Source organism: Squalius cephalus (genome assembly GCF_949319135.1).
Source record: "Squalius cephalus genome assembly, chromosome: 24".
Classification (NCBI taxonomy): Eukaryota; Metazoa; Chordata; class Actinopteri; order Cypriniformes; family Leuciscidae; genus Squalius; species Squalius cephalus.
The window spans coordinates 5,608,867-5,630,417 of NC_137145.1; the positions used below are offsets into that span (position 1 = coordinate 5,608,867).

Consider the following 21,551-nt stretch of genomic DNA (forward strand, 5'->3'; position numbering starts at 1 on the left):
GCTACATATTTATATCCTTTGTATATTTTATTTTAAATGCATTCTTAAAAGCAGTATTTCCTTTGAGACAATAAAAACAAGTTTTGATCAATAATGCCCATTTTGCAGGGTTTGTTTGTTTTAGGAAAATATAGGCTTCATACAAGATGTTTGCGATTTTCTCTCGTCTTCCCGTGAACAAACTGAGACACGCGAATGAGAAGTGAACATAAGAACCAGCATGAACTCAAGACATCAGACTGAAACACACATCTGACCTGGAGCTGCTGCTGGAATCATGGCCATTCGACGCGATAGCTTTTCAAAGAAAATGTAAGTTTGGGATTTATGTTAGTTAGTTACCTCGTGCGTTTAAACCATTTGATTCCTTTAGTCTTAATGATTACAAACAAATGATTTGGTTGCAATGAACCGTCAGCATCGAATATGCACAAAACTCGGCTGTTCTCTTAAAAAATAAACTAGCCTATACAATCCAGACAAAAATTCTCTTTCATTTGAATTGACATGAATAAAAAAAAAAAAAAATCTGAATGTTTAATATTGTAGCCTATATATTAAACAGCTAATTCAAAAAACTCACCTGATGAAGAAAGAAAGAAAGAAAAAACAACAACTTTGAGGTGCTTTGAAATTCTCAAAGAATAAGAGCTTCTGTTGAGCAAGTGCAGTTCTGCGTGACAAACACAAAGACATCGAGCAGCTGATTATTATTACAGGCGATAATTTCTCACGTGCTCCCATTTCCTTCCTCCAACGACATTAACATCCAGAATATCTGCTTGCTTAAGAAATAAACTCGTAGATCAAGATCCCACCATTTTATTTTAGCACGAGACATTGTTTCGCCTCTGTGGTGTAGTCATTATGGCTTGATTTGCATATTGAGCATCACTAATTTCCTCGGTGTATCCAAATATGGCTGCGCGTAACAAACAAGACGACGTCATTGAACGTGACCCCCTCCAGTCCTGCATAAAATGACTGTCAAAATAATACAGATATTAAAGACTGATAATAATAGAATAAAAAAAAGAATAAAAATGAGAAGAAGAAGGCACTCTTAAAGAAAGGGAAATTATCCAAAATGTAGAAAATATCAATGGGTACACGCGTTAAAGACAACATTTGAGGATGAAGACATGTTGGAAACCCCTTCCCACCCATGAGGATTCAGGTAAGTCACACCTGGTCACGTCACTTAGACATTTTCTACCTCGTGCAGCATAAAGCCACACAGCGAAATCTGAGGAAATTTGGGCAATTGAATAAAATCTAAATTTCATCGCACGTATAATGCAGAGGTAGAAGGGGTGGGTCATAAATTGCCCCCCCCCCCCACCCCTCTCGAGCCCACCCAAAGTTGCAGGGCTCGCGCTGCACTTTCCATTCGCTCTCGCGCGCAGGAAGCCATGTGATGAAGTTCTGCTCTTCCCTCACACCTTCTCATCCTGAGGATGGAATAAGATCGTGTCAGACGACGGCGCCTCGTGCTTCTCTAGCAAACTGCTCGTAGAAGGATTTCGAGGATGTGATTTCTAATCGAGGATGTTCGTTTATCCGCATTTCACATCCAGATGACCGCTTTTTTTTTTTTTTTTTTTTTTTTTTTTTTTTGGTGCCATGGGGAGTTCAAGGAGAATGTAAGTAGCCTACTTTATGCTTTAAAACAGGCCACGTGAAATCTGTAGCTTTAATAGCTATTGTGTGGAATTATTGCATTATTCATAAAAGGAAAAAGCAATAGGCCTATTTTTAAATGTGTGGCCAGTGTTTTCTTAATTGTCCTTGTAAGAAAAAGCAAAATTGTTGATAAATTGAAAAATGCTAAATGTTCGATTATTTTCTAATGTAATGAAATATTGTTTAGAAACGATTTGCTTATGAAATATATGCGTAATATATATATATATATATATATATATATATATATATATATATATATATATATATATATGCGCAATTAGGTATCATATGTTAACATTAATGTAAAACTAACACGAACTAACGAGTTATGAGCAATACATTTGTTAGTATTTATTAATCTTTGTTAATGTCAGTTAATAAAAATCCAGCTGTTCATTGTTTGTTCATGTTAGTTCACAACTAATGTTAACAAATGCAACTTTTGATTTTAATAATGTATTAGTAAATGTTGAAATGAACATGTACTAAGATTAATAAATGCTGTAGTATTGTTCATCCTCAGTTCATGTTAACTAAATTAGTTAGTACCCATATTGTAAAGTGTTGTAAAGTCTTCACACACACTTTGACCTGCACGTCACTGTCTGTTGAGCAGATAAATAAGTGTTAATTGTCCTCACAGTGTGACGTCACGCTGGACACTCGAAGTGGTTAATTGCTTCAGGGTGGTTAAATTAAGAGCTACTGTTAAAGATCAGATAAAATGTCATTTTGCTTTAGAATTATATTTGCTAAATATTTCATTAGTTTTAAGAATATACCCTCTGACTGATCTGAGTAATTTTGAAGCCTTTAAAATCAAGCAAACCTTTGTTCTACTGAGAGAGAATAGATGCTGTCATGTTCTTCATTCAGCTGCTTTATTTTCTCTCATTTACATGTTTGAGGTAATCTTTACAAATGCATTTGTGCTTGAAAAAAGCAAAACATATGTGTGTTTGTATGTCAGTTGTGCTCGCGCTAAAATGACTAAATAAATATGTACCGGTTATAATGTATCTCGAAATATTTACATGCATCGTTTCAGTTAGTGGTGGAATAACGGTTAGATAATTTTGTGCATCCTTCCAGTGATAATATTTTAGGGTTATTTAATGTTAGCCTATATATTATATGGGATCATAGTCTCAATTCATAGAAACGAATTGAAGAGCGCACATTTCGTTGAAAAGTTCATGTTAATATTTGTATCATGTTGATCTGTTTACAGGCCTGTTTACGGATCTAAAGCAGATCTAAAATGTAAAAGACACTTATTCCACTCACAATTATTAATTATAATTCATAATTGCAGTGCATGCCTTAAAAAAAAGAAAAGTCGCGCGAGCAGTTTCTGAGGCAAACTGAGTTTCACTCTTGCAACTAAACCTAAACCACTGACATCTTGCAAAACGGAAAGGATGAGGGTCTACAACAGTACCAGAAATTAAGACCAGGGTGATTTTCATTGGCATTTTTACTTTTATGCATGCAAATATTTATTTATTAATAAAATAATATATTAGAACGTCCTAGAAATGGATCAAATGTTAGAAAAGCTGAGGAATTAGGCAGCCCTAAGCCCTGGTTAATTTCTGACTGTGGTGTATATTCATAATTGCACACTTCAGAAATGGTGCAAACCGGTGCGCGTCGCCGCGTGCGTCTCCAACTGGACATTTAAATTCGCCGTGACCTCGAGACCTCTGACCTCACGAGGTTTGTGCGCATTTTGGGCTCTAGAGATGAGTGCGTCAGTCCTGTCATCCGTGAGCACGTCATCCGTGTGCCATAAGCACGTCACGATGTTACCCTGAGCAAGAGGAGCGAAAATGCCTCCGGATCAAACCTGCGCGCATTTTACGCATGTTACGAGAGTGATATTTGCAGCCCAAACCCAAGTACGCATGTGTTTTACTCTACAGCTCTCGCTCTGTGCCCCGATGCTGCCTTTATGCCTTGCGTTTTTTGCTGCGTGCCCGTTTATTCTCTTGCATGGATACGCAGGATTTCATGCGTACCGCACTGTAAATCCAGCCGAGCCGAGCTCCGCTTGGAATAAAAGCATCCTCGCTGCTATGGATGGACGTAGCAGGCTCGCGTCCTGTAGATTTATCTTCATCGTTCGAGTCAAGAATTAAGAAGTTCTACAATTACGCGCGGGAGCCAAGTTGGATTGGATCGACCTCATTTGGAAAGACAGCAGGCAGGCTGCGAGGAACTTTCTCGGGTTTTCTTTTTTTTTTTTTTTTTTTTGCATGAAACTAATCACTCGCATCTGGTGACTAGTAACTGGGGCAAATGGGCTTTTTGCACTTGTTGTGGTGCGGCGCATCATATGTTGGAGGCGTGTTGTTATCTTTGGTTATCTAGCTGTATGAGTGTGCTGGTCGTCATAAAGCTAGATAACCGAAAGTAAGGACCGCTTCTATCAGCATCTCAGCGTGGAGGAGCGTGAAATACATATCCGTTACTTTAGCTGTGTGCAATGAAGAAATATAGGCGTTCGGTGTGTTTTTGCTCGTGCAGACCATTCAGGGTGATTTGTTGATCATGCACATCATATAGGAATATTTATAAAGCTTTTGGATTTATGGATGAATGCAAAGCACATAGGAGACAAGCAAGACAAAGGCGTAAGTTTGTTGTGGTTGTCAGCTCAATGGAACCCACGTGCGTCCCAGTATCGTTGACTCTGGACTTATTCAAGCTCCTCAAATGAAATAATTGGGACATAATGGGATGGAGGAAGGAATGGGGATGGATTGGCATAGAAACTCATCCTTAATTGATGCGGTCGAGCGCACGTGGGGGAGATGATGTGAACGCCCGTGGACCCCCATTCCCACGCTCGAGGGCAAGTGGGCAATGTCTTGTCTGGGGCAGAATATGACAGACAGCCCTGTGAGGGGAGGGGGTCCAAGTGCACCCTGCTCATCTGCATCTCTGTGGAGGGTGGAACAGCGGAGTGGAGTGAATGGAGGATGCTGGAGAGCCTGTGTGTGACGGGAATGTGGAACGGGATGCTGTACTTAGACATACACACACCAATCAACTCGTAAACTATCCACGACTAGGCCGACATAGAGGCCCCGAGAGCTGACAACTGATTTAGAGTCAGACACACACACACACACACACACACACACACACACACACACACACACACACACACACACACATTAAGCAGCTGGCTTGTTACCATGTTTTTCTTCACTTTAGATTGACTTCTTTTGTTTTTATGAGCGAAATATATTTTCTGAATTCAAAACCTAACCTTAACCTTATACAAACCCTGCATTTTTATATTAATTCAATATCTTTAAATTTAATATCATTTATTACCTTTATTGGCGTATGTATACTGTAAAAATTGTTAGTAATTTTGATCTAAAATGTAATCAAAAACGTGTATATATATATATAGTTAACTCAAATAAGACAAAAATATGCTATTTTTAAAATTAAAAAGTATGAATGACTTTATTTAACAAAGCAATACAACATTTTTTTTAAACAATCTTTTTTAGTACAATTACTAAAGTAGCATTTACATAATTTCCTGTGCAACCTATCACATTTGTTTGGATTTTATTAAAAAAGTTATTTTTAAATATTTGTGCTAGTTTTTTAGTATTTGTTTACTGCATAATAAAATTACTAAGGCAACAATATTAATTAAAAACGTTATTTTATTAGACAAATTCATTATGTGCCAGTGTCACCCTTCTCTCTGCTATAACATACAGCCCTTGCTGTTTACAGGTGCAAGTGTTTTATGTCAAATATGTTACTGTATTGTGTATTTTGGCATATGGAATCAGTTTTGATGGTGGGAATGAACTTGAATTTGACCCAAAAGCACGTGCTGAACCTTGAACTCTGAAACTTAGAGACAGAGGGCATGAAAGGTCAGACAGGTCAGGGGTCAGACTGAACGCTGGAGCTCAGAAAGAAGATATAAAATATTACAATTATTCAAATGTATTTTACACCCTCTTACTCATAGTAAAAACATTAGCCTGAACAAAATATACAATTTTAAAGAGATATTGCATTTTGAAAGTAAATTAAATTGATCCCATATTTTAGGTCATTATTATTATTTATATAATTTTGGGGTGGGGAGGATATAAAATGACATTTGTTATATAATATCCAAATGAAATAATGTAAAATAAACACAGAAAAATTGATTTAGTAGTGAGAGAGAGAGAGAAAAAAAAATCTGCTAATCAACCTGCAGTTATGATGTTTCCGCCCACTTTTGGCAGATCTGTCATGTGTGATGAGCTCTTGAGCTGATTGGAGTTTCCATGGAGATGATGAGGCGCCAGTGTGTCTATAGCTGCAATAACTGTAATGAGAATCACCAATAGTGTTGCCATGCTTTAGTCACAGAAAACCGGTGTTCATTACACTGATATTTCTATCTTAGATCTTCCGAGAGCAATTTATAATAAGAATATAATCTGTCATCAAGACTAAAGGATATTAATACTGAACCATATCAGTTATTAATAATCATAAGCTGCATAGGTGATCAGGCTAAAACAAGCTGATTATGTGGAATAAATGAATGGGCTACACAAATATACTAGAACTAGATTTCCAATACCGGTATCCTGTAATTGTGTTTCCATCCCCTAATCTTTTTCGACAACAGCTGCAAATGACTTTGTACTTCATAAATGCTGAGCCGGCTCATTAATATAACGCGGATGCTAATTTGCTGTGAGGCTTTGATGGAGAGGCATGAGGAGCCGCATGCATGCATTGATAGCAAGACAAAATAAAACAGAATCGACTAGTGAATTGTTGCTAGCTTTTGACTGTTCTTTAAAAAAAAAGACAATATTTCTGGATTCTGACAAAACCAAGAATCAATAGGGAATCAAATATAATTGCTTCTGCTTTGGAAAGCACTGATTTACATGATGTTGAATGAAATCGGAGAAAATATATGATATGCAACCCTTGTGATTAACCGTCAGCGGTTCATGGGCATCTCCAAACGTCATTGTCCACCGTGGAATCGATGCCTCCTGTTTGCCACCATCTTATGACTTTGGCAGTGGAGACTGAGAGGGCAATCCCAAAATGTCTGCTGGCACACACACACACGTCACGCGCTTTGCATATGTCACATCACAATAGCTGCCCGTTACCATGAATACCAATTTTCTAATTAGCACCATTTTCATTGGTTTAGCACCCTGAGCTCCAGCGTATGATTGGTGGTAATCACACCGCATGGAGATCCTCAGGAGAATCAACGCTTGGCATCTTGTGTTTTGATTCGGCGTTGCATGTATAAACTACTTAAGACCATATGGATGAAGACGTGCAGTGATAACAAATATGACTTCTTTAGCTTTGTATTTCAAGCTAAATGCATTTTAAGTGCATAAAAATAATAATTAATTCTCCGTGCACACATTTCAAACATGCTCAATGTTTCATTGTACAAATATACCAAAGAGAGGAATTTTGATCACTTTTAGAGAGTCATATTAGTGGCATGCATGCAATATAAGCAGAAGAAGAATAGATAGCATGCATGAGGAACGCTGTTAATTATTCATTCACATTTAAGATATTCATGCAACATACGTGCCGCTGATACTCGTACACTTGTGGATTGCGTGAACGCATTTTGCTAGTGGCCTTTATCCTTTCTTTTCGACTACAACCAAATACTGTCCATTAAAAGTTAATGCATAAAATAAAAAGTTTTCTGCTTTACTCTTATAAAGGTTCTGTATTGGCATTGATGGTTCCATGAAGAACCTTTAAAATCCATGGAACCTTTCCATTGCACAAAAGGAAAAAAAAAAACTTTATTTTTAAGAGTGTATGGTGTAAATATATCTCAAACAATAGAATGTGGCACTAACAAAGTGGAGGTTATGGGTTCGATTCCCAGGGAATGCATTTGGCTAGAAATGTCTGGCAAATGTAGATTTTTTTTTTTTTAAATGCTCGGATGGTCACACTACACTTTCCATTTTATTGACTTCCAATATGTGAATGCTGGAAAGCGGAAATGCAGTTTTGAATTTTTGAAAGTTTTGAATTTCGCCCCATTCTAAAGTTTAGTGAACTCTGACCTGCGAATTCATATCACATGAAGACGTGTGAGCAATAGAAGATCAGCATGTCACAGCATGACCTCTCGGCTGGATGAACGCACATAACGAAAGAATGCAGTAAAGTGGAATAGAGTGTGTATTTTTGACTTTTTTGAGTCATTATTATGTGTTATATGTTGAATTTATGTTTATAAAAACAGATGCCGCAGAGTGTGACATAATATCACGAGCGTTGTCGTTTCACATGCTCAAAGTCTAGTGACCAAAATGGTTCTTTTAATCACTGAGAGACTCTTTGGGGAACCAAAAATGGTGCGAAAAACCCCTGTAAATGTAGCTCAAACAGTAGAACGTGGCACTAACAAAGTGAAGGTTTTGGGTTCGGTTCCCAGGGAATGCGTAAATTAATATGTGTATTTTGAATAAATGTTGGTTGCTTTGGATAAAAATGATCTCCGTTATCTGTGAGACATTCCGCCTTATATAGTAAAGCTTAGACACAATGATGTGTCTTTATGTAACGTGAAATCTGTGTTTCTCTGTGTGTGTTAGAGGCAGCTGGAGCTCGGAGTCGCCTGCAGGAGGAAGTGTGAGGCTGATGCAACATGAGGTGAGTGAGAGCCAGAGGCCAGAAGAAGGGATGTGAACATCCTCTGCGGACCCTTCAGAGACACATGCGCATGTGCGGGTTTGCAAAACATGCTTGTAGCACGTTTGAGATTTGTTTTCCCATTGCACACAAATCCAAAGAACAAAGATATGCATGCAAATGACCAAGACGGACTAGCTTTAAGAGAAAGACAGGCGAAAACAATTATATTGGTTGAAAGCATGGTTAAAGACACAACCTTACTGGATGTAAATATTGTTTTTGATAATAATAATAACTTTGTTGCATTATGCAAGAATTACCCAGTTAACAGGGAACGTTCTGGCAAAGTTATGAACAAACCTTCTTCCAGTATCGTTAATTGAATGTTTGTTCAAAGTTATCTGTTCTTCAATGATGTTCTCGAAATGTTAACACAAACACATTCTTTATATTTTTGTTTCTGAAACTTTATTTTAGTTTGGACTTAAATGTTACTACTTGTTTCAGAACATTCAGAGAACATTCAAAAGTAACGTTCCCATAATGTTGGCGAAATTATAAAAATAGAATGTTCCCTTAAAGGGATAGTTCACCCAAAAATGAAAATTCTGTCATCATTTACTCACCCTCAAGTTGTTCCAAACCTGTATGAATTTCTTTCTTCTGCTGAACACGAAAGAAGATATTTTGAAGAATATAATATTTTGGACCCCACTGACTTCCATTGTATGGGGAAAAATTACTATGGAAAACAGCATCAACTGTTTGGTTTCTGACATTCTTCAAAATATCTTCTTTTTTGTTCAGCAGAAGAAAGAAATTCATACAGGTTAAGTAAATCATGACAGAATTGTAATTTTTTGAGTGAACTATCCCTTTAACATTCGTAAAAAAACATTTTAAAAACTGGACGTTTTGAAAAATTCGGAAATAAAGTATTTAGACTATATTTTTGTTAGCTGAGTATTTTAGTCAGAAGATGTTTATCGAGCCAGAAGACTCAATCACGGTGTGTGTGTGTGTGTGTGTGTGTGTGTGTGTGTGTGTGTGTGTGTGTGTGTGTGTGTGTCTGAATCAGGGTGGTTTAAAAAAGCAGGCCGAAGGCAACATTAAACCCCTGACCTATTTCTTCAAATCAGGTCGGTCGTATTGGACCGTTACATTAGACTCCTATTGAAGTTCTCTGTGATAGCAGACGCTAATGATGTGATATTTCGATTGTAATTATGAAACGGCGAGTCTGCGTGAAGCTGAAAGCGTTTTGTGTGCGTGTCTGCACAGAAATAAGGCTAATAATAGAATAAAACAGCATGCAAATATCAATAAGTAACAACAAAACAGTTCCATATTAAATATATTCATATTTTTTTCTGCAGTTAATTTGTTGATTGTTGCTAAACAAGCACCGCTGTGCAAATATGAACAGCTCAGCTTTCATCAAAATCTTCATGTTGTCCAAACGTAAATGTGTAGTTTTGTGTGCGAGGTGGATTTGCACGGGCTCCGTCTCTCTCCTTTTTTTTTTTTTTTTTCATGGTTCCCACCCAGGGAACAAAAGGCATGTGCATAATAAAATCATGCAAATGCATGCAAATTTCAAAGCCAAAATAGGGGTAGGGACTTGGTGCTTTCCTTTGTGATGCAATCATCCCCCTCACTGTGTGCTTAAAGTGCTGGGTTAAGCAGGAGACAAAATGCTTTGAATGGAGCAGAAAAGAGAACAAAAAACGAAAAACAGGTGTCTTTTCCTGTGCGCTAATGTTTTTATGTAAATATACATAAAAAAGCAATGTTAATTATTGCTATTTTTAAAAAAAAATAATGCATGCTTAGACGCTGTACAAGAAAATGTATATATGTGTATATTTATACACTCTTAAAAATAAAGTTTCCAAAAGGAGTTTTTACAGTGATGCCATAGAAGAACAATTTTTGGTTCCCCAAAGATTTTTTCATTGAACAGTTCTTGAAAGAATGATTTTTTTTTTCTTCTTGGTGTGAAGAACATTTTAAGAACCTTTTGTGTGTTGGAAAGGTTCTATGAATGTTAAAGGTCCGATGATACCAGTAAAGAACATTTATAAGAGCGTATTTATATAAGTCACATTTTTAAAATAAATATTACATTCTCAGATCAGATTTATGTTTGACTTTTAGTAGTAGGGATAAAAAAAAGCACAAAATGCTTTCCACATGTAAACATTTATAGATGTACAAACACAAAGTGGGTCTTCTTTCTTCAGACGAGAGAGGCTTCCCTCTCAGACACAATATGGTGAGATGTGCGAAGGCCCAGCGTGCAGACAGACGCCTCACAAGCTTCTTATAATGCGTGTCGACATTAACATTCTTGCATGTCTAATGCCGGGCTCGCAGCAGACACACAGTGTCCGGAGAGCGTGTGAATGGGGCCGTTATAGACAGCGCGGTCTTAATGATTTATTAATCTGCGCGGGCCTCATCTGAATATCGGAGCCTGGATGCTGAGCATCTCTGCTGGGCAGATGGGCCGACTGCAGACGTTCAGTGTGTGTGTGTGTGTGTGTGTGTGTGTGTGCATGTCGCAGTGCTGACGGCCATGCATGACCACAGAAACACACACACTGCAGAGCTGCATGCTATTTCAATTCATGTAATGGGTGTTGTTTGTTAATCAATTGACGCATTCATGAATTTTAGTGTCATTTTGAATAAATTAATAAACTGATATTATTCGGATATAGAGCGATATGCATTAGAAATTAAACTGAAAGGGTAAAGCTGGGATGCAAAAAAATCTTTATTGACTGCATTTTAGAAGATGCATTGAGTTTTTAGCCCATGTTTTCTTTCCGTCTGTGTTAAAATGGGCTTCTATTCCAGTGTGTGAAACTGGACTTAGATTTACATGCTCTATAATACCAGGATAGCTTTAAACCCTTTTTACCCAGGGATTTAATCTGAAATGTGTTAATAAAACATGGCTGCATGAATTATATGTGCCAGTGTTAGTGAACGGAAACCATTTTGTGTATGTTCTGGTACATGCAGCCCTTGGATTTGAATAATACATTTATTTCCATTGCTATAATGTATGCTGTGGGATACACACTCTACAGTTCAAAAGTTGGGTCAGTAGAAAAAAGAAAAGAAATTGAAACTTAAGGACACATTAAAATGATCAAAAGTGACAGTAAAGACATTTATAATGTTACAAAAGATTTCTATTTGAATTTTTTTTTTTTTTTTTTTAGCTTTCTGTCATTTATGATCAGCATATTCAAATGATTTCTGAAGGATCATGTGACACTGAAGACTGGGGTAATGATGCTGAAAATTCAGCTTTGCATCAGGAATAAATTACATTTTAAAATATATTTGATAGATAATACTTATTTTAAATTGTAATATTTTGCACAATATTTTTACTGTATTTTTGATCATATATATATATATATCATATATATAATGTTATTGGGAAAAAAAGGCTTTTATGCACACCTAGGTTATATATATATATAGCCTAGGTGTGCATAAAAGCCTTTTTTTCCCAATAACATTAAAAAATCTTACAGACCCCAAACTTTTGAATTGTATTCTTTTGAATGATTTATATAGCAGTGTAACATATCTTTTGCATTGGCAAATGGCAGTTCTACGAGGTTAAACGAGCGGTGAAAGAGCCTGAACATTGTGAATTATAAACTATATTTAATGCATGAGGACGTAGTCACACTTTTGTTAAATCGATGGATACTGTACTTCCTTTTACTCATATTAGCAAGAATATTGATGACATTTGAGCATACCAATGCATATTTATCATTGTGTTGGTATGTATATGTGTAAAAGTTGACAAAAAAAAGTAATATGACAACGTGCAAACACACACAAATCCAAATGTGACAGGAAAATCCATTTTCAGCTTTTAAACACTCTGCTAAACTTATATTAGATTACTTAAAAGCATTTCAGAAAACCTTTTACACTCGACAAATAAAATATGTACAGAGGATGTTTCAAACCAACGTTTTGAAGCACAAATTATTTTAGTCGCAATTTTAATGCTTAAATCATTTTTTGGGATACTTTTTACAATACTGAAGTTGGAGTCCCTACGGGTCTTTTTTCCAGACTTCTGTTAACGTCTCTCTGTTGAAGTGAGTGGCGATTAAGCAGCGATATTTCAGCCCTATGAGAGACGCTGCTCTCTCTCGGGTCCCATGATGGAGTTCTGTGTTAAGAGTGGCGATGGAGAGAAAAAGTGAAGGAGGGGAGGACAAATTGGAGGGGGCTTACGGTGGCCCAGTCAAAGGATCCATTGTGCTGGGGCGAGGAGCAGAGTTAATCAGGAGACCCAACAGTAATCAACGGTAGAGTTTGGGTCGGACAACTGCTTGGGTAAACATCCATTGTTCTTGGGCTGAGGTACCAAACAATGCCAGCATTGTCCCCGGGTCTCTCATTAGGGTGTGCTGGGGGTTACGAGCTCTCGGCTCGGGCTGTTAAGAGCTTCGGAAGCGGATGGGAACCAGAGGGGTAAAGCCGAGTGGAGGGGGACAGGAACAGGCCTCTCACAGTCCCTTCGCCACAAAACCTTTTGGCCATGGGCCGCACAAGCCGCAGGAAAGAGAGAAAGGCCAAGCTTGTCATGACATCTTCACGTCAAAAATCTCACGGAAGGCTCTCGTTCGAGAGGGGGGGTGGGGTGGAAGTTCACAACAGGAGAGGATGACATGAAAATCAATTAGAGAAAGGAAGTTATGGCCATCTATAACTAATATTAATAAAATACAGACCGTCTTAACTAAATATATCCCATTTTCAATTTGTTGGTGTTGAAAATATGTCCATAAAATCAATACATCATGTGAGGCTCTTTAAACTTTTAAAAATAACCAAAAAATCAAAAGCCATTCTATTAATCAATCTTCAAATGTAACCTATTAATAATAAAAACCTCAATAAACTGCCAAGTAGGCCTTAAACTGTTAAAGCTTCTCTGTTTTTGTTTTGTTTTTGTTTTGTTAAAAGCCAACAAATGTCCTTAAATAGAGAGTACACTAAAAATCTTTCTTTCAAAACGTGTTTTTTGCTTCCCCCGATTCATAGTGGTAAGCCTATAATATTCATTTAGAGACGTCGGGCGGATTTGCCGGGAATTTGCATATTCGTCCGTTCGTCATTTACGTCATGTCCATATTGTTATGTAAATAAAGAAAAAAGATCTGGTTGTAGCGCATGTATGGTACGGTGGTGTGGAAGGTGGAGGATTTTAATGTCGCACACATACAGTAATTACCAAAACAATTTTCCTCCACAAGTAACTTGTAGTTGTATGGTTCAACCACTAGAGGAGTGTTACAGGTAACGTTACATAAATTTGCATTAACATAGAATGTTGTGTCGGGATCTACATATAGCGGCTTCGACTTCGAACATGGTTTTTAAATTTCTATTTATTTAACATGATAGTTTAATAAAGGTGGTGCAAAAGAAAAGCTGTAAAAGTACAGGGGGGAAATCATGGTCAGTGAAATCAAGGTAAAGATGTGATTTCTCCATATAGTTTTCGTGTGCGTATGATAGCAGTGTTTCCAACATAACTGTCAAAACAATTTTTACTGTTTTTTACTCTTATTACTTGCAGCATTTTGAGAGCACATTTTTCATAACTCGAGACACTTCATATTTTTTCATATAATGAAGGTCCATTGAAGGGCTACAGAATGATGACTAACAAAACCGTTAGTGCTTAAATTGTGTGGAAACGTCCCAGATAGCATAAATTCGACTATAGGTATATTCACCATCCAAAGCATGTGACAGAATCCTATTATTTCATTCTCTTAATTTGTTTTTTACTTGCACATGAGGTTTTTTAATAGTGATTCCTATGTGTGTGTGTGTGTGTGTGTGTGTGTGTGTGTGTGTGTGTGTGTGTGTGTGTGTGTGTGTGTGTGTGTGTGTGTGTGTGTGTGTTTCACCACCTGATTTATGGACATTCTGAATTATGGATTCATCCTTTTGGATGGACAAATCCGGGTGCCAGCTGCACATTTACAGTAGATCCCATTCTAACCTCTCGACAGAGAGAGAGAGAGAGAGAGAGAGAGAGAGAGAGAGAGAGGAGAGAGGGGGGGTTCATGTAACACTGTTTCATGAAGAAAGCATGTTACTATAATTAGACAACGGGCGAGTTTGGTGCAAGGATAATTTCCCCCCCCCCCCCCCCCCCCCCCCAAACCCTTTCATCTTCTAGTTCTCTCCCCTACCTAATTTTACATAATAGTAAGACATGGTAGGCATAAAATCTCTCCTTAAGTTGTGACATGGCCTCTATATGTGTGCTTAATGAGTATGTATGTGCTGAAAATGGGGGTCTTTTGTTCGTTTTAGAATCTGGGAAATTTCTGAGCACTGTGAACCATTTATCTACTATTTTGTGTGTGAGAAAATGGACGTACTTTCGTTCCATTGCTTCAGCTGGTGGTATCTCTGTTATCTCAGAAAGCACATTAGGTCGAAAACTCATCGTTCTTGTGGGGATAAAATTCGACTAGTGTGTGAAATGGGAAAAAGGAACTAGTGTCCGCCAAACCCCGAGCCATTAAACCAGGACAGTGCTCAGAGAAAGGGAACTCGATGCTCTGGTTTGTGATTAGCTGGTTTTTTGGAGATATTTTAAGGTTCGTTGGTCTCAGATAATGTTCCCTAATGAGTTCACACAAGCCTAGCTGAAGGTTATAGAGGTCTCACCAAATCCTGCATAATACATTGTAAATGACTACATAAGGCCCAGTAAGTGTCATCAAACCAAAGACATTAATTTCAAAGCTGTCGTATTTGATTGGACTGTGAAAAGTTCTTGTGAGATTACAGTTTTTCTCAATTCTCGAATTAACAATAAGTTCAGATCACTGAACAATTAGCTTCTTGTTCACATCAGATTTGAATTTCTTATTGATTTAAGTGCGTTTTGGCACATGTGTGCAAAAGAAATGGTATTAAGTCATCTACAATTTGCATAATAACTAAATGCATATGGTTTGTTGATCAAAACGGATGGGTTGATTCTCAGTGAAATTGTCAAGCTTTTCACAACTTGAAATGATCCAGTTATCAAAATCGGTCAGACATGCATGTATATTTTATAAATATCTGACATGCAATGTTTGTAATATTAGCTAAACTGGCAAATGGCTTACTATTGTAATGAAATAGGAATCACAATCTTATCGATCAACCAATCAAGTTTGGAGGCATAAGGAGTTTGCCCATCAGCACAATCACTATTTTTGAACATGGAGGAACGTCATAACCTTAAACATCAGTCTCTACATCAGTAGCACATTTATTTTTTTTAGAAATGGGCTACATAAACTGATAATCCACAGTTGCTTGTTGAGGAAGAGCACTAGGAAGATATGAGCAACTGTGAATTTTCAGTTTACATGTTACACATTTCTACACAAATAAATGTACTGTATAAATACAAATGTTCATTTTCTTTTTGTGTATACTACAGTATTGACTTTTCCTAGTAAATGTTTACCTACTGTTGAAGTCTGTTTCTAAAAATCTCAGTGTGATACACAAGAGCATTAAGCCAGAGAACAGTTTAGAGAATGTTGCGAAACATATGCCAGAGCCAGGGCTGTACAGAGCGACATGTAATGTTGCACGTGCTATGAAAATATCTGTCTGTGCGATGAATAAATGCATCACGCGTGCAATGCGCATGTGCTACAAAACTTTCAACCTCTGTAGAACCAGTGCTATGTGCAAAAAAAGTTAACGTACAGCCCTGGCCAAAGCGATTGAGGAAAACTGTATTGGTTCATTTGATTTTGTCCGCCTTGGTTAAATCAGCAGGAAAGCTGTCAGAGGCAGAACAAATATTTAAGTTTGATGAAAAATTATGAAATCTTGAATAATGTGCACTGATGAATCACTTAATTTTAAAATCAGTATGTTTAGTCTTTGTTTTCATAACCTAAAAACACTGATTTTAAAACTAAGTGATTCGTAATGTGTGTTTTTGAATAATCACTATTTTTCCCTTCTTTTGAATGATTAACTGATTAAGTTATTCAAAATAACTGTGAATAAAATATAAATGTAAAAATTATGAATTACAAAAAGTACTAAAATAAAATTCATTATAAAATGCATGCACTTCGTAATTATTTAGATAATCTTATAATGTCGATAAAATAATGTAACATTACCTAAATACCTATTATTTTTACATATATTATTTTTTCATGTATATAATATTACAAACCTCTCATTTCACAGGAAGACGTTAGAAGCGATTAAATATTACAACTTGTTTATATATAAAATATATAATGTAATGAAATATATATATATATACACTTTCTGTTGGGCATGAGTCGTGAGATAAACATTAATTATGACATCACTTTCTCAAGCTGGCTCTGTTTTGACTGCATGTATACATTCAGACTTGAGAAAATGACATAAGCTAGCAAAGCACAATGAAAGGTGTGTGTGTGTGTGTGTGTGTGTCGTCGGAGGAGGGGTGGTGGTGTTACACTACACCAGTGTTGTATGCGTTATGCTGGATTAGAGTGGACAAAAGTATGCAAATATTGTTGCTCAGTTCTTCCAGGCTTTGTGAGACAGTCTGACAGAGAGTAAAAGGGGATGAGATGCATGTGAGGTTTTGTTGCCATCTGTGATGCTAACCTTGGGAAACTGTACCCTAATTAGCATAAGAATAATTGATACATTAAATTAGTCTTACAATGTCAAGGTTGTGTAAGGGTGGTGTACAGATGCAAACAAAGACAAACGAAAGAAAGTAAAACACTCATTGTGAACTACGATCAGTTAAATACATAAATCACAAAGGCTATTCATTTTAAAACAATACGAGAATAAAAGAACCAGTGAAACGAACTAAAAACACTAAGGCCTGGTTTCACAGACAGGGTTTAGATTAAAGCCAGGATTGGGCCTTAGTTCAGTTAGATAGAATTGAATATTGTAGAAGATTTATCTCTAAAAAGATTACATAAACGGCACTTTTTCTTTGTACAGTTAGGCATCAGACAAGTATGTGATGATCTGAGAATAAGCAAGAGACCATTAGCACTTTATATTCATAATGTTTGAGATATTTGTGACTCAACTGCACCAAGTAGACACACACACACACCTCGCTCAGTGAAAGGATTGCGGTTGTTAGGTGTGAAATCACGATGTGTTAACAAGACTGACTCCTTCTGTGAGCAGCACACACACTCAGATTCATAACCCTTAAAATAGCATTTGTACCTGTAAAAGCTTCTCACGTTGGCTTCAGCTAAGCAATGTATTTCTCCAATCCAGAGGCATTTCATTCTTCTGACACAACACAGGGTGCGTTGAAATGAAAAAGCATGCAACATTAAGTATTTTGATATATATATCCTGACCATAATGAAAGTGAGAATTAAAAGTGATCGCTTTCCCTCGTCATGATCAATGAAGGTCTAATTTCACTCAGAGATGAATATTTCCGCATCTCATTCCCACGTCTAATGTAATGGCTGAACATGGCAAGTTCACCATAGCCAAAGGCCAAATGGACACAATTTTTCAGCAGAGAAATCATTTTAAAATAAGGCAAACGTCAAGGGATAGTACTAGAAAATGAGTTTCTGCTGATCTGTCAAGCTCATATTTGTCTTCTGTGGAAGTGGATAGCAGTACATCAGGAAATCAGTTTCCTCCTCCTGAGTTAATCACAGTGTGTTCATCAATTATATGGAGCTGGATTTGAACATCATACAGTCTTTAACTAGAGCCACCACATGATGTTTCAGAGAAGACAGAGAGTGGGATCCAATTACAAAAGTTTATTAAGAAAATAACAAAAGGTAAAGGGAGACGTAGGTAAAAAGTTCAGGAAAAGCAGAACTGACAACAACACTTACACTAAATCCACAACGGGCAACATCAGACACTGAAACACTAGGGAGAAAATACACAGGATAACGAGAGGCTAATGAGGAACAGGTGAGGGTAATCAATCACTATGGCAACAAACAAGGGTAACTATAGAAACAAATTAAAACAGGAACTTTGGGATGGATGTGAACAATGGGAAAATAGGAGCAGAAAATACACTTCAAAATTAAAGACCAAACAGCAGAAAACAAGAAACACAAATCAGGGAGCATGTAGAAGAAAATGTCATTGCAAAAAATCAGGTGGCATGCATATACTTTGACTCTGAAACTGTTTACGTTGCATTTATAGCACTTTTTTTTTTTTTTTTTTTTTGGTCTTTCTAGGGTTGGCAGATAAATGAAGGATGATAAAGGAAGTAACATCAGTCAGAGCTCACAGATCATCTTATGAAGATGCTTCAACCACAAGGGGTAAAATATATAATATAAATAAAAATTCTACATATAATGTGTATTTTATATATGTATATATGTCTGTAAAAATATTTTTTTAAATAAAAACTGATATTTGATCAAAATATGTTCGTTTCCTTCTTTATGCCATTCTTCGGGTGTGTGTGTGTGTGTGTGTGTGTGTGTGTGTGTGTGTGTGTGTGTGTGTGATGGCCCAAATATCACAGATCATAAGAGCATGTCAGTTTTCATGAATGAATGATATGAATGTAGCCTTCATACTTCAGTACACATAATATGTTATGAAACTGAATGAATCAAAAGCTTTAAGTTTGCATTATAAGCAGGGAAAAACTGCTTGGAGGTCTACATTCTGACTGAAATATGTTGGAAAACCATTAAAAGCTATTCAAAATACTGACATTAAAACGGAAAAGACAAAAATAGGCCCTATAATTACCATAAGATTATGAATTATTAAGCAATCCCAGCATCATTGAGTTGAGAGGGGTGCTCATGCTCTAGTATCTGGCCAGTGAGTGGACACTGGTCCTCATGTTAACAGCCTCCTCTCTTCCTCTCAGGAGACTCTTGTTAGACGAGATGCCACTGAAATTAATTAGCGTGATTCACAATCTACTCCACAGCCTGGAGGTGAGGAGGACTGTCATGTCTCTTTGTAAAGACTGTGCCTGTCCGTTGGAGCTTTTATTTATTCTCATTAAACACTAAACAAGCCCAATGGTGTTTAAATAACCAGCAGATGTTAACCATGCACTTCCAGTAATTAGTTTACATCTCTTACAACTGGAGAAACCAGTGGGCAGCGCATTAGATGTCTCAGGACAATTCAGTGCATGTCTTGTCTTTCTGCACTATTGCAATAATTATGTTTTTGAACATGTTTATCTGGTTAAAGTGCCCCTATTGTGCTTTTTGGGATATTACCTTTCATGCAGTGTGTAATATAGCTGTTTGTGAATGTAAAATGTCTGCAAAGTTTCAAAGATGAAAGTGAATGATAAAATGGGGTTATTTTCTCTCAAAAGAAGCAACAGATTTTGAACAGCCTGAAATGAGTCGTCAGTAATTCCACTCTTACTTCCTGCACAAACCTACGAAATGTTTGTAACAAATTTGCATAATGCCTGGGATCTTCATTAGCTGCCCGCAAACAATGTCTAATTTGACCCTCAAACGCTGTAGTTGTAGCTGAGACTGGAAGAGTTTGGTTTGTGTTGTCGACATGTTGAGACGTCGCTGTTTTCTGTGCTGGGAAAGTAAATCCACTACATGTAATTCCAGAGGATGAGGACTCGCTCGAACTGATACAGTAAAACCGACGCCATCGTTACTGTTTGTATCACTGTGCATCAATTAGACCAGAGTAGACCAATCACAACAGACTGAGCCATCTGACCAATCAGAGCAGAGTAGACCAATCACAACAGACTGAGCCATCTGACCAATCAGAGCAGAGTAGACCAATCACAACAGACTGAGCCATCTGACCAATCAGAGCAGAGTAGACCAATCACAACAGACTGGGCCATCTGACCCATAGACAGTATATAAACTGGACACAGCGACCCCATAGGTTTCAACGGAGAAAAGTGAAGCAAATTAGAAGCTCTCACTTCCTGATGGTCGAGTGTACTGTGCAGACTCAAACTGAGCTTGACGACGTAGATGTGACGTGAGCAACCCGTCTGTCTTCTAGTAGCTGTGCCAAGAGAAATCTGAATCATTCCCTTCCGAAACTTGCAGAGACGGAGAGTGTGAGTAGGAGGTGTCCATGAGCTAGGAGCAGGAGAAACTTTTGCTAAGTATTCTGATTAATTATTTTGTCATTTTGCCTCCACGTCCCCCCGATTGCCCGCGAGCTTCTCCTCCTGTCCATACGGTAATCTCTCTACTGTGCGACAGAGAGTCGCGTGGTTATGATGCAATCGTTAGCCTATTTTTACAAAAAACGCTTCTACGGGGCCATAACGTAAGATACAAGGTAATGGAGCCTTTTATATATTTTCGTGTTTCTTTAGAAATAAATAATGGACAAATGGAGTCTTTAAACGCCTCAGATGTAAAGTTATTCGCTGTCAAAGTGACGCCAAAATGAATGGGAGTCAATGGAATGCTAACAGCAGGTGGGGGTCCGCTAATCAATGGCGGCGCCCGGGGAAGCTTCAAATTTTTACGAAACATTGGCCCCCTGATCTGACCAATCAGCTGAGTAGACCAATCTCAACAGACTGAGCCATCTGACCAATCAGAGCAGAATAGACCAATCACAACAGTCTGTGTCATCTGACCAATCAGAGCAGAATAGGCTCTGTGAAAGGCGGGGTTTAGAGAGACCGAATTCTTTATCAAACCGTTTCAGACACTGTTAGAAAAGAGCTGATGCTGCAGTGTATATTATGAGAAAAGTTTTTTTACCTTGGATGCATGTACACTTACTGCGGGAGACTCACAACAAATCAGGAACCTTTAAAATAGCATAATAGGGGCACATTAAACGTTCTAAAAGTTTTAGTGTGTGAGGCAAAGTCCAAGCATTCTGCTTATTTATATTGGCTTGCTGTAAAATCTGACTACATGAACTGTCCAAACGTTCTCCACACATGACCCTTACATGTATATGTCAAGGGTCATGAAACCCTTCTATGTTGACACCGAACATTTACACTTCCAGTTTAAAAAAGGTTCAAGAAATGTTATTGTCACAGGACAAAATACACTGATGATTTTTATACTGTCAGCCTGCCCATTACCCAGCATGCAAAGTATGTGAAACAAGTTTGGGGGAGAATTTATTTATAAGTG

The 21,551-nt window shown here is 37.4% G+C and overlaps 1 long non-coding RNA gene across 1 annotated transcript; it reads left to right on the plus strand.

The window, feature by feature from the left end:
* The first annotated feature begins 1,399 nt into the window (after positions 1-1,399).
* On the plus strand, positions 1,400-18,688 carry LOC307152917. Its single transcript, XR_013820089.1, has 3 exons — positions 1,400-1,643; positions 8,331-8,388; positions 18,657-18,688. It is a non-coding gene; the product is annotated as an uncharacterized lncRNA (long non-coding RNA).
* Positions 18,689-21,551: the final 2,863 nt, after the last annotated feature.